Source organism: Balaenoptera musculus, chromosome 19 (genome assembly GCF_009873245.2).
Source record: "Balaenoptera musculus isolate JJ_BM4_2016_0621 chromosome 19, mBalMus1.pri.v3, whole genome shotgun sequence".
Taxonomy (NCBI): domain Eukaryota; kingdom Metazoa; phylum Chordata; class Mammalia; order Artiodactyla; family Balaenopteridae; genus Balaenoptera; species Balaenoptera musculus.
The window spans coordinates 54,237,409-54,249,745 of NC_045803.1; the positions used below are offsets into that span (position 1 = coordinate 54,237,409).

General features: G+C 35.7%; 1 non-coding gene across 1 annotated transcript; it reads right to left on the reverse strand.

The window, feature by feature from the left end:
* Positions 1–7,681: 7,681 nt before the first annotated feature.
* LOC118885991 lies at positions 7,682–7,788 on the reverse strand. Its single transcript, XR_005017623.1, has one exon. It is a non-coding gene; the product is annotated as a U6 spliceosomal RNA (small nuclear RNA).
* Between the last annotated feature and the right edge of the window lie 4,549 nt (positions 7,789–12,337).

A 12,337-nucleotide genomic window follows, 5' to 3' on the forward strand; every position in this document is an offset into this window, starting at 1 on the left:
GTCTCTTCCATAAATGGTGTTGGGAAAACAGGGCAGCTACGTGCAAAAGAATGAAACTGGACCACTTCTTACACCATATACAAAAATAAACTCAAAATGGATTAAAGACTTAAATGTAAGACCTGTGACCATAAAGCTCCTAGAAGAAAACTAGGCAGTAACCTTTTTGACACTGGTCTTAGCAGTCTCCTCAGGCAAGGGAAACAGAAGCAAAAATAAACAAATGGGACTATATCAAACTAAAAACCGTTTGCACAGTGAAGGAAATCACCAACAGATCAAAAAGGCAACCAAGGAATGGGAGAAGATATTTGCAAGTGATATATCTGACAAAGGGTTAATGTCCAAGATATATAAAGAACTCATACAACACAATATCCAAAAAACCAAACAACTCCATTAAAAAATCAGAGGACCTGAATAGACATTTTTCCAAAGAAGACATACAGATGGTCAAAACACGTGGAGTGGTGCTAAACACCACTAATCATCTGGGAAATGCAAATCAAAACCACAATGAGATACCTCACACCTGTCAGATTGGCTGTTATCAAAAAGACAAGAAACAAGTGTTGGTGAGGATGTGGAGAAAAGGGAACCCTCGTGCACTGTTGGTGGGAATGTAACTTGGTGCAGCCACTATGGAAAACTGTGGAGGTTCCTCAAAAAACTAAAAGTAGAACTACCATATGATCCAGCAACTCCACTTGTGGGTATTTATCTGGAGAAAATACAAATTTGAAAAGATATTTGTATCCCTATGTTCATTGCAGCATTGTTTACAGTAGCCAACATATAGGACCAACCTAAGTGTCCACTGACAGATGAATGGATAAAGATGTGGTCTCTCTTCCTTCCTTCCTTCCTTTCTCTCTCTCTCTCTCTCTTTCTCTCTCTCCCTCTCTTTCTTTCTCTCTCTCTCTATATAGTAAAGAATGAAGTCTTGTCATTTGCAGCAACATGGAAAGACCTGGTGGGTATTATGCTAAGTGAAATAAGTCAGACAGAGAAAAATAAACACCATGTGGTTTCACTTATTTGTGGAATCTAAAAAACAAAATGAACAAATGAAACAAAACAGAAACAGAGTTATAGATAGGACAAACTGGTAGTTGCCAGAGGAGGAGGGGGTCGGGGGATGGACTAAACAGGTGAAGGAGAATTAATAGGTACAAACTTCCAGCTATAAAATAAATAAGCCATGGGGATGTAATGTACACATAGGGAATATTGTCAATAATATGGTAACAACTGTATGGTGATGGATGTTAACTGGTCTTATTGCAGTTATTTCATAATGAATAAAAATATCGAATCATGTTGTACACCTGAAACTAATATGTTTAATGCTAATTATAATTCAATAGAAAGTGTTTAGAGACTGAATTTAAAAAAATTACTGTGACTGAAAGTGGAGTAGGGAAACGGAGGAAGAAAAAAACAAGGTAGGGAGAAAGTCTGGCCCTCAAGTAATCTCAGACATTCTTTTAGATTACTCTTCCTAATTTCTTTTAATTTCCTACTTTAACTAGTTCATCCTATCACCTATAAGATAAAATCCAGGCTGATGGTCAAGGCTTTCTACACCTGCCCTCTAGCATTATCTCCTAGCTTTTTAGCCCTGTCTTGTATGCCTCAATTTAGCCTCTTCTAGCCAAACTAATCTACTCGTTGTGCCTCCAAACATTCCATATTTACCCTGCATGTAAATATTCATACTGCCTTCTATTTCTGGAGTGATGCCTGGAATAATGTTTTCTTTTTTCAACTTTTCAAATCCTGCCTATCTCTCAGAACCCAATTCAAATTTCATCTTCCTCTTACATCAACCAAAAATGATCATTTCCTTTTTTTTCCTGAATGCTGATAGGGCTGTTTTACAGTTTCAGTGTTTAATTATACACTGCTTTTTATTGTCACCTAACATGACTGCAGGTGCAGGAGGGCAGTTCTGAGTTTTATAGTTACCTGAATCTTTCACAGCTTCAAGTGGTTCTTAGTATACTCAAATACTTAGGGAATGAATACATGAAAAACTGCTCTTTAAAATGGGTGAGATAGCATCTTTTAAAATTATACACATTCTTTAATAACTGATAAGCCCCAGAATACCTAACCAATTCTGTATAGCGGAATTGACAAAGTTTTATTTTACAAAAGAAAAAAAAAAAGGAATGAAAGGCCAAGGATGTGGTAATGAAACCATCTTATTTTCCTGTACTAATTCTATTCAAAATATTCTGTTCAGTTAAAAGATATGATATCTTTGGACTCTCTGTGGAAGTTACTAAAGCCAGTTGCTATGGGGATTGTGAAGAGAAAAAATTTAAAAATATGATTAATTTATGCAAATGAAGCTACCATGTCTAAACCTGGAAGACATTTTTGAATGATGGAGGGGGTTCTCAGAAAGAAAAAGAATGTGGAAATGAATTGTTAGGGGAACATGTTATGGTTGTGGAAGTCAAGACACAGCTAAGATGGATTTTTATTTTCTTCTAGGGGAAATTGTGTGTTTACTAATAATAAGGAGGAACAAAAGAAAAGTTAAATCAGAGGGCTGGAGAGACTGAATGGTTTTTTTTTTTTACCTACGACAAGTTCTTACTTACAAAGAAAACTTATAGAAGTCAAAGCCAGTAGTTGAAAAGGAGGCTGCTGGGACTTTGAACCAAGCCAAATCAGTGGCTTTCACTGTTTCATATTCCTCTACCACTCTTAAGGATATGAGTCCCACATTACAAAAATAAAAAGCCCATTCTTTTTCTTACAAGGACAGTTATATGTAGCTATTCTGTTATTTTATTTATTATTTGTAGTAAGTTTTGCAGACGTTAAAATGCATTTTGCCTTTTGGGGAAATTTTTCCTGTTACAACTTTACAAAAGAAACAAACAAAAAACTTGCTCTCCTAGATTACTGCCTGTTTGCTCTGAGTATGCCTGAAAAAGCAATGACAGATGCATTCAGCCTTGTACCCTCACCAGATGGTGTAGGTTGATGGAGAGTGAAATTTTAATTCTGACGCTGGTTCTGAGTCCTTCTCTGGTGTTCTTGCCACAGTTGGAAATTCCTGGCTAGAGGGCATGGACAAGCCAGGGCAGGAGTATTCGTGACAAAAGTGAACAATTAAAAGAAAGAAACGAGGGTTTTCTTTTTCATTCCCTGTAAGTTATAGAAGGAAAAGAGAACTAGCAATGATGTTTTGTGATAAAGAGGAAAAGAACTGAATTAGATGTCAGATTCCTTTGATTAAAAAATTCTTTAGTTTTCAAATTAAGCGTATTACAAAAGTAATATGTTTTAATTGTAACCAATACAAAAATATAGAAATGTACTAAGTAGAGAAATGAAAGTCTTACCTGCTTCGTTCCCCCAACTCCCATTCCTCAGAGGCAACTTCTGTTAAATCCTTTGGCTTTAAAAGTTTGCAATAGAAAAATACTCTTTAAATAAACTTTACATCTGTTGAGTTGTTTTAAGAAAGATATCTGTTTCTGATAGTAAGAAGGCATTGCAAAGTGTTATAATCTCTTTTCCTTCTCAAATATGCATACAGGTATTTGTTTTGTTGTTTTGTTCTGGTTTTCTGTTTCATGAGAAGGTTTTGCCATGACTTACTACCACCATTGGGTGGCAGCCTAAATTGCAACCCCTTAAGAAGTCAAGTCATCCTTGGCATTGGGTTCTGTGATATTCATCCTAGAAATGACAAATTTGTACAGATGTTTTTAAAGGAAGAGTTGAATAAATTTTCCCTCTTGTTCTGATAGAGAGAGAGAGAGAGAGAGAGAGAGAGAGAAAATGAGAATGCAGCTGAGCAAAGGACATATCTAGTGACCAGATGCCTGGGAGAAAATCCTCTCCTCCATTAAACCATTTGCTCCTGCCCATCTACTCTCAACAGCTCGAGAGCCACTGAACCCTCTTAACTCTGTGAGGATCAAATGAGATAACATGTGAAAACACCTTACCAAATGTACAAAGCTGTGCAGATGTGAAACATGGTTATTATTACAGCATGGATACAGGTTGCTTTTATAGCCACTTTTATTGGCATGGTTGCTTTTTAAATGGAGTCATCTGTGTGAATTAACAAACACAAACCCAGATCTGTAAAAACTACTGCACATGTTTATTTTCTTTAAAGTCACTTAAACCCAAATCTAGGTAAAATCTCATCATACTTCTGGGCTGGCAGGAATTAAATCTAAATATGTATGTAGTGCTCTCTTGTCCCAAACATTGTGCAAAGATTCAGGATCTTAAATGGTGCCAAACCATAGTGAAGATCATAGCTCTTGTCATTGATCATTGGCTCTCACTGGATAATATGGAGATGGCCATTGTCCAGCTAGCTTGGTCCTACTAGACTCTGCTCCTCCACTGTTTCTAGTTCATGCTTGGTGTTAGGAATCTTTGAAAGGACTGGGGGGCCAACCATTCGGCCTCTCTGGGTGCACCACACAGACACCCTCTTGTCTTGCCAGGTTCTGTGTCTCACTGCACCTTCTGAATCCTGTCCTCTTTCCAATATTGAGAAAACTTTTCCTTTTCCCTTTTGCTGCCCTAGAAGGTACTCTGGCTATCCCATCTGCCTTCAGGCCACATGGACCTACCTCTTCAGTGAGTGTAGACATTGCCAAGAGTCAGGAAGAGCTGTAGAATCCAAGCAGCTTGTGTTCTGTGCCCTTTAAGATATTAACAGTTTGTCTGCCTTCTTGAAACTATTGAGGTGTACATAGAGCAAAATACAAATCAAAGATTCAAAAAATTATTCTACTCCAGTGGCATAACAAAGGCCTTCTCTTTGCTTCAGCAGGGCAGAGTTTTGGTGAGTACACTCCAGATTGTATGTCTTTTTATCTGGGTGGATAAAGCACACAACATTATCTTCTTGATTTTTTTGGCTGTACATAGACTAAAGAACTGTTTTTCTATTTTCAACCAGCTGCTATAATTTCAACATAAGAGAAAAAGGAAAACACTTCTTCATTAACTCTAAAAAGCAATAATTATAATAGTTTATAATTTACACCTGTTCATAAATACCCCCATAACATTAGTGAACACTGCTTCTCTGGGCTGGTTATTGTATTTGGATTTTTATAGCAACATTCAAACTACAAGGAAGCTAAGTTGTTTTTTGTTTGTGCTGTTTAGGGGATGGGTGTTGGGAACCATTGGTTTCGTTGATTAAACTAATCAGAAATTAATTGCTGTAAGTTAAATGCATAGCTGTTTGGAATTTAATAGCTAAATTTTAAGGATAGAAAATGTTAAAATTTTTTAATATAGAAAATTTCAGAAATATTTAAAAGTACAGAGAAGAGAATAGTCTAACACTCATATACTCACCAACCAGCTTAATTATTAACTCATGGCCAATCTTGTTTTATTTTTATCCCCTCATTTTCCTTCTCTCTATCCCTCTTCCAGTTATTTTGAAGCCAATCCTAGGCATCATATAATTTATCTGTAAATATTTCAGTAGATATCTCTAAATGGTAAAGGACTTAAAAAAATCAACATAATCTCAATGCAGTCATCGCTCTTAAAAGTTAAACAGTGATGAAAGAACACTTTGTGTCCTTATCTTGTCTCTTTATTTAAAATTTAATATTAAATTTATGTCAACAGCATAAATCTTCACACACTAACACATACTGAAGGATATCCTGGATATGTTGTTAAGTGAAAGCGTAGATATTAGAATAATTTTTATAACATGGTTCAATTTCTATTTTAAAAGATTATAAATAACTACATCTATTTTTGTTTAAACATATAAAGGGATAGACACATATAAAACGAAGAACAAAACTGGTTCTCAAACCAAGAGCAGTTGTGACTTTTAAAGTAAGAATAATCGCAGTTGGTATTGGAGATGGGTATAGGACTCTCACTTTGAACCTATTCTTTAGTGTTTTTTATTTATAAAATATATGTGTATTACTTTTGGAATTAAGTTTTCAAAAAAGAATTCATGAAAGGGAGAACTTAAATTATGTCAGTATGAGAAATGAGAGACATTCTCAGATCAGGATGTCCTGTCCAAATATTGTCCCTCAGTTGGATAATCTCACTCCTGGGTTAATAAGAGTAGCAGCTAGCATGTACAGAGTGTTGGCTATGTGCCAGACACTTTGACAAATGCTTTCAATCTGATTATTTGTTTCTCACCATAACCCGTTGAGGTGGGTATTCCCATTTCACATAGGAAGAAACATGATCTAGAGCAGTTGAATAGCTTGCTAGAGTTTGGAAGAGGCTGACCAGGCTTGGAAGTGAGGTGCTGGGACTCCCCTGCCCATGTACTTCATTGATCATTCCACTTCACTTAGAGCTGAAGGTGTCACTGTTACAGAATGAGTTTTGTTATTTCAATTTATACTTGTTTAACTCTTTTGTTGCTTAGTGTCCATATTAGCTTTTTATTTTACTATATTTTATTTTACTATAAACTCAATAGCTCAGGCAAGACCAAGTAGTAATGCCTCTCATTTCCCCCCTTATCTGTAGAATCTGGCCTGAAGGACTAAGGGGAGAAACAACCTCAAAAGAACTTCATGCTTTTCTGGTATGAGAAATATTTAAATAATAGGCAGGTGGTTCTTGTCAGTAGTGGCTTTCTGTGCAGTTATCCACCAGCCTAACTTTTCTTTCTTGCTGAAAATTGTTATAAAGCTCTTCTTCACTTATCTGTTCCATAAACAGGACAAAGGGATTACAAATGTATGGGAATAGACGTGCCCAGGACTTTTATTTGGGATACATTTCAAATCATAGATGTAGACAAGCTATAACTATCTTTTAAAAAAAGTTGTATGGTTTAGTCCTTGCATACTGTAGCAAATTTATTTTTCACAACTTGACCTTAGCATTCGCAATGCTTTGGGCTTTTTCAGGTCTTTTTGTTGTTGTTCAGGAATAACAAATTAACTTTATTATGTAACATAAAAAATGCAATAGGAAAGCAAAATAGCTTATATAACAAAATACCTACATACACACATACCATGATACATAAATTATTTATGTATTCTAAACATTATTATATCCCTTACCTACTGGGGATAATTGAGATATGACTGAATATCCAAAAGAAAACTGTCTCTAACTAAGGAAAATTGATCCTTACAAAAATTGGCTGAAATTATTCAAGTAATTTTTTAAAAAGATGAGTGTTTTGAAATTTTCTATCCTTTGCACTCCTTTTTTCTATCTGTCCTGCCAGGGGGCCATAAGAGCTTAAAAGATTTTTGAGAAAATGCCCATCTTCCAGAACTTAAACCACTTGATGTCCCTCTTTACACACAGTGAAAAAGTACAGTGAGTATGAACTACTTCACACACTGCAGGAAGATACTGTCCAATCCTGCTTGTATTATTAAAATAAGATTTGAGACTTCAATCGTTTAAATTTGAATTTTTGCTCTTCAGGTAAGCTGAATGGTAGGTCACTAGTGGGTAGTTCACAGTGTTTGGTGAAATAAATTTAATATTAATTCTTCTCCAAATGTATAGCTCTACTCTGTGTCTCTGTATGGATACTCCAAAGAGGTATTTTGAGGAATCTTACAAGTACTTTTTTTTTAACATCTTTATTGGAGTATAGTTGCTTTATAATGGCATGTTAGTTTCTGCTTTATAGCAACGTGAATCCGCTATACATATACATAAAAATATGGAATGCTTCACGAATTTGCATGTCATCCTTGCACAGGGACCATGCTAATCTTCTCCGTATCATTCCAATTTTAGTGTATGTGCTGCCGAAGCGAGCACACAAGTACTTATAATTATGTTTGGTGAGATGTTTTAAAATCAATTACAACTCCTTTAGGAGGTCCTGGGGGACTTTTTGCTCTGAAGGGGGAAGAATTTTCTGCCGCCTAATGTCAGGAAATGTACATGCTTTGGAAGCTCTTTAGTTAGTTCAGAAACCATATTGTAGGAAACCCAGTTCTGTAACCTGCCCTCTAGGTCGGTCTCACATCAGTGTCTGGGGAAATTCGTGAGTTTAGGACTGATAAACTGCAACCTTATTCCTCCAAGGAGATGTATTTTTCCTGTGACTTACATACCATGATTGGTTTTTAAGTTAATTCTTCCTCTGGATTATCTTGCAGTTGTTGCTAGAAAGTAAGTGTCCAGATATGGGTGTTTGGTTGTGTGATAAATGTAACTTTAATATAAAGCATTTGGCAGAGGAAGATTCTGTAAGGTCATGGTTTTCATGATATTTTAAGTGTTAGGGCTGGAAATTTTCTTAAAGATCTCTAATCAACTCTTTAACTCATTAGGAAACTGTGGCTCCAACAAAGTTAAGCAGCTAGTGGCAATTCCAGGACTAGAGAGATCATATTGAACCATGGTTAGGTGTTTTGGCTCTGAAGTCCCACAGTCTGCCCCTGCCACTTATTAGCTGTGTGACCTTGTGCAAGTCATATCACCTCTCTGTGCTTCAGTTTCCACATCTGAAAATAGGATAGTCATAGTACATAGTTTGCAGGGATAGTATAAGGATTAAATAAATGAATATGAGTTAAACATTTAGCACAGTGCATGGTATACATTGAGTACTGAATAAATGCTGTTAGAATTAGAATTCATGTTTCTTACCTCTCAGTTGATTGCTTTATAGTTGTGCCACATTGTCTCTCCTGACATCCCTTAAATATATTTGATATAGCATTAAAAATGTTTCATTAGTGTTATTTCTCATTAGAATTGATAAAATATTTTAGAAAAGAACACATATTTAACAAGTATTATGACTATTTTTTTTTCTGTGTGAGAGATGGCCATGTAATAAATGAGGAATTTGGAATGAAATGAAAAAATTAAATGATGTATGTCTGAGTATATTCAGATAGCACTTTATTATTCTTTTTTTTTGAATTTTATTATTTTTTTTTATACAGCAGGTTCTTATTATTTATCCATTTTATACATATTAGTATATATACGTCAATCCCAATCTCCCAATTCATCATCACCCCCCCCAACACCCCTGCTGCTTTCACGCCTTGGTGTCCATACGTTTGTTTTCTATATCTGTGTCTCAATTTCTGCCCTGAAAACCGGTTCATCTGTACCATTTTTCTAGGTTCCACATATATGCATTAATATACGATATTTGTTTTTCTCTTTCTGACTTACTTCACTCTGTATGACAGTCTCTAGATTCATCCACGTCTCTACAAATGACCCAATTTTGTTCCTTATTCTAGCTGAGTAATATTCCATTGTATATATGTACCACATCTTCTTTATCCATTCATCTGTCGATGGGCATTTAGGTTGCTTCCATAACCTGGCTATTGTAAATAGTGCTGCAATGAACATTGGGGTGCATGTGTCTTTTTGACTTATGGTTTTCTCTGGGTATACGCACAGTAGTGGGATTGCTGGGTCATATGGTAACTCTATTTTTAATTTTTTAAGGAACCTCCATACTGTTCTCCATAGTGGCTGTATCAATTTACATTCCCACCAACAGTGCAAGAGCATTCCCTTTTCTCCATACCCTCTCCAGCATTTGTTGTTTGTAGATTTTCTGATGATGCCCATTTGAACTGGTGTGAGGTGATACCTCATTGTAGTTTTGATTTGCATTTCTCTAATAATTGGTGATGTTGAGCAGCTTTTCATGTGCTTCTTGGCCATCTCTATGTCTTCTTTGGAGAAATGTCTACTTAAGTTTCTGCCCATTTTTTGATTGGGTTGTTTTTTTAATATTGAGCTGCATGATCTGTTTATATATTTTGGAGATTAATCCTTTGTCCGTTGATTAGTTTGCAAATATTTTCTCCCATTCTGAGGGTTGTCTTTTCGTCTTGTTTGTAGTTTCCTTTGCTTTGCAAAAGCTTTTAAGTTTAATTAGGTCCCATTTGTTTATTTTTGTTTTTATTTCCATTACTCTAGGAGGTGGATCAAAAAAGATCTTGCTGTCATTTATGTCAGAGTGTTCTTCCTATGTTTTCCTCTAAGAGTTTTATAGTGTCCGGTCTTACACTTAGGTCTCTAACCCATTTTGAGTTTATTTTTTTGTATGGTGTTAGGGAGTATTCTAGTTTCATTCTTTTACATGTAGCTGTCCAGTTTTCCCAGCACCACTTATTGAAGGGACTGTCTTTTCTCCATTGTATATCCTTGCCTCCTTTGTCATAGATTAGTTGACCATAGGTGCGTGGGTTTATCTCTGGGCTTTCTATCCTGTTCCATTGATCTATATTTCTCTTTTTGTACCAGTACCATATCATCTTGATTACTGTAGCTTTGTAGTATAGTCTGAAGTCAGGGAGTCTGAGTCCTCCAGCTCCGTTTTTTTCCCTCAAGACTGCTTTGGCTATTCGGGGTCTTTTGTGTCTCCATACAAATTTTAAGATTTTTTTGTTCTAGTTCTGTAAAAAATGCCATTGGTAATTTGATAGGAATTGCATTGAATCTGTAGATTGCTTTGGGTAGTATAGTCATTTTCACAATATTGATTCTTCCAATCCAAGAACATGGTATATCTCTCCATCTGTTGGTATCATCTTTAATTTCTTTCATCAGTGTCTTATAGTTTTCTGCATATGGGTCTTTTGTCTCCCTAGGTAGGTTTATTCCTAGGTATTTTATTCTTTTTGTTGCAGTGGTAAATGGGATTGTTTCCTTAATTTCTCTTTCAGATTTTTCATCATTAGTGTATAGGAATGCAAGAGATTTCTGTGCATTAATTTTGTATCCTGCAACTTTACCAAATTCATTGATTAGCTCTAGTAGTTTTCTGGTGGCATCTTTAGGATTCTCTATGTATAGTATCATGTCATCTGCAAACAGTGACAGCTTTACTTCTTCTTTTCCAATTTGGATTCCTTTTATTTCTTTTTCTTCTCTGATTGCTGTGGCTAAAACTTCCAAAACTATGTTGAATAATAGTGGTGAGAGTGGGCAACCTTGTCTTGTTCCTGATCTTAGTGGAAATGGTTTCAGTTTTTCACCATTTAGGATGATGTTGGCTGTAGGTTTTTCATATATGGCCTTTATTATGTTGAGGAAAGTTCCCTCTATGCCTGCTTTCTGGAGGGTTTTTATCATAAATGGGTGTTGAATTTTGTCAAAAGCTTTCTCTGCATCTACTGAGATGATCATATGGCTTTTCTCCTTCAATTTGTTAATATGGTGTATCACATTGATTGACTTGCGTATATTGAAGAATCCTTGCATTCCTGGGATAAACCCCACTTGATCATGGTGGATGATCCTTTTAATGTGCTGTTGGATTCTGTTTGCTAGTATTTTGTTGAGGATTTTTGCATCTATGTTCATCAGCGATATTGGCCTGTAGTTTTTTCTTTGTGATATCTTTGTCTGGTTTTGGTATCAGGGTGACGGTGGCCTCGTAGAATGAGTTTGGGAGTGCTCCTCCCTCTGCTATATTTTGGAAGAGTTTGAGAGGGATAGGTGTTAGCTCTTCTCTAAATGTTTGATAGAAATCCCCTGTGAATCCATCTGGTCCTGGGCTTTTGTTTGTTGGAAGATTTTTAATCACAGTTTCAATTTCAGTGCTTGTGATTGGACTGTTCATATTTTCTATTTCTTCCTGGTCCAGTCTCAGAGAGTTGTGCATTTCTAAGAATTTCCATTTCTTCCAGGTTGTCCGTTTTATTGGCATAAAGTTGCTTGTAGTAATCTCTCATGATCCTTTGTATTTCTGCAGTGTCAGTTGTTACTTCTCCGTTTTCATTTCTAATTCTATTGATTTGAGTCTTCTCGCTTTTTTTCTTGATGAGTCTGGCTAATGGTTTATCAATTTTGCTTATCTTCTCAAAGAACCAGCTTTTAGTTTTATTGATCTTTGCTATCATTTCCTTCATTTCTTTTTCATTTACTTCTGATCTGATCTTTATGATTTTTTTCCTTCTGCTAACTTCGGGGTTTTTTTGTTCTTCTTTCTCTAATTGCTTTAGGTGTAAGGTTAGGTTGTTTTTTTGAGATGTTTCTTGTTTCTTAAGGTAGGATTTTATTGCTATAAACTTCCCTCTTAGAACTGCTTTTGCTGCATCCCATAGGTTTTGGGTAGTCGTGTTTTCATTATCGTTTGTTTCTAGGTATTTTTTGATTTCCTCTTTGATTTCTTCAGTGATCTCTTGGTTATTAAGTAGTGTATTGTTTAGCCTCCATGTGTTTGTATTTTTTACAGATTTTTTCCTGTAATTGATATCTAGTCTTATAGTGTTGTGGTTGGAAAAGATACTTGATATGATTTCAATTTTCTTAAATTTACGAAGGCTTGATTTGTGACCCAAGATATGATCTATCCTGGAGAATGTTCCATGAGCACTTG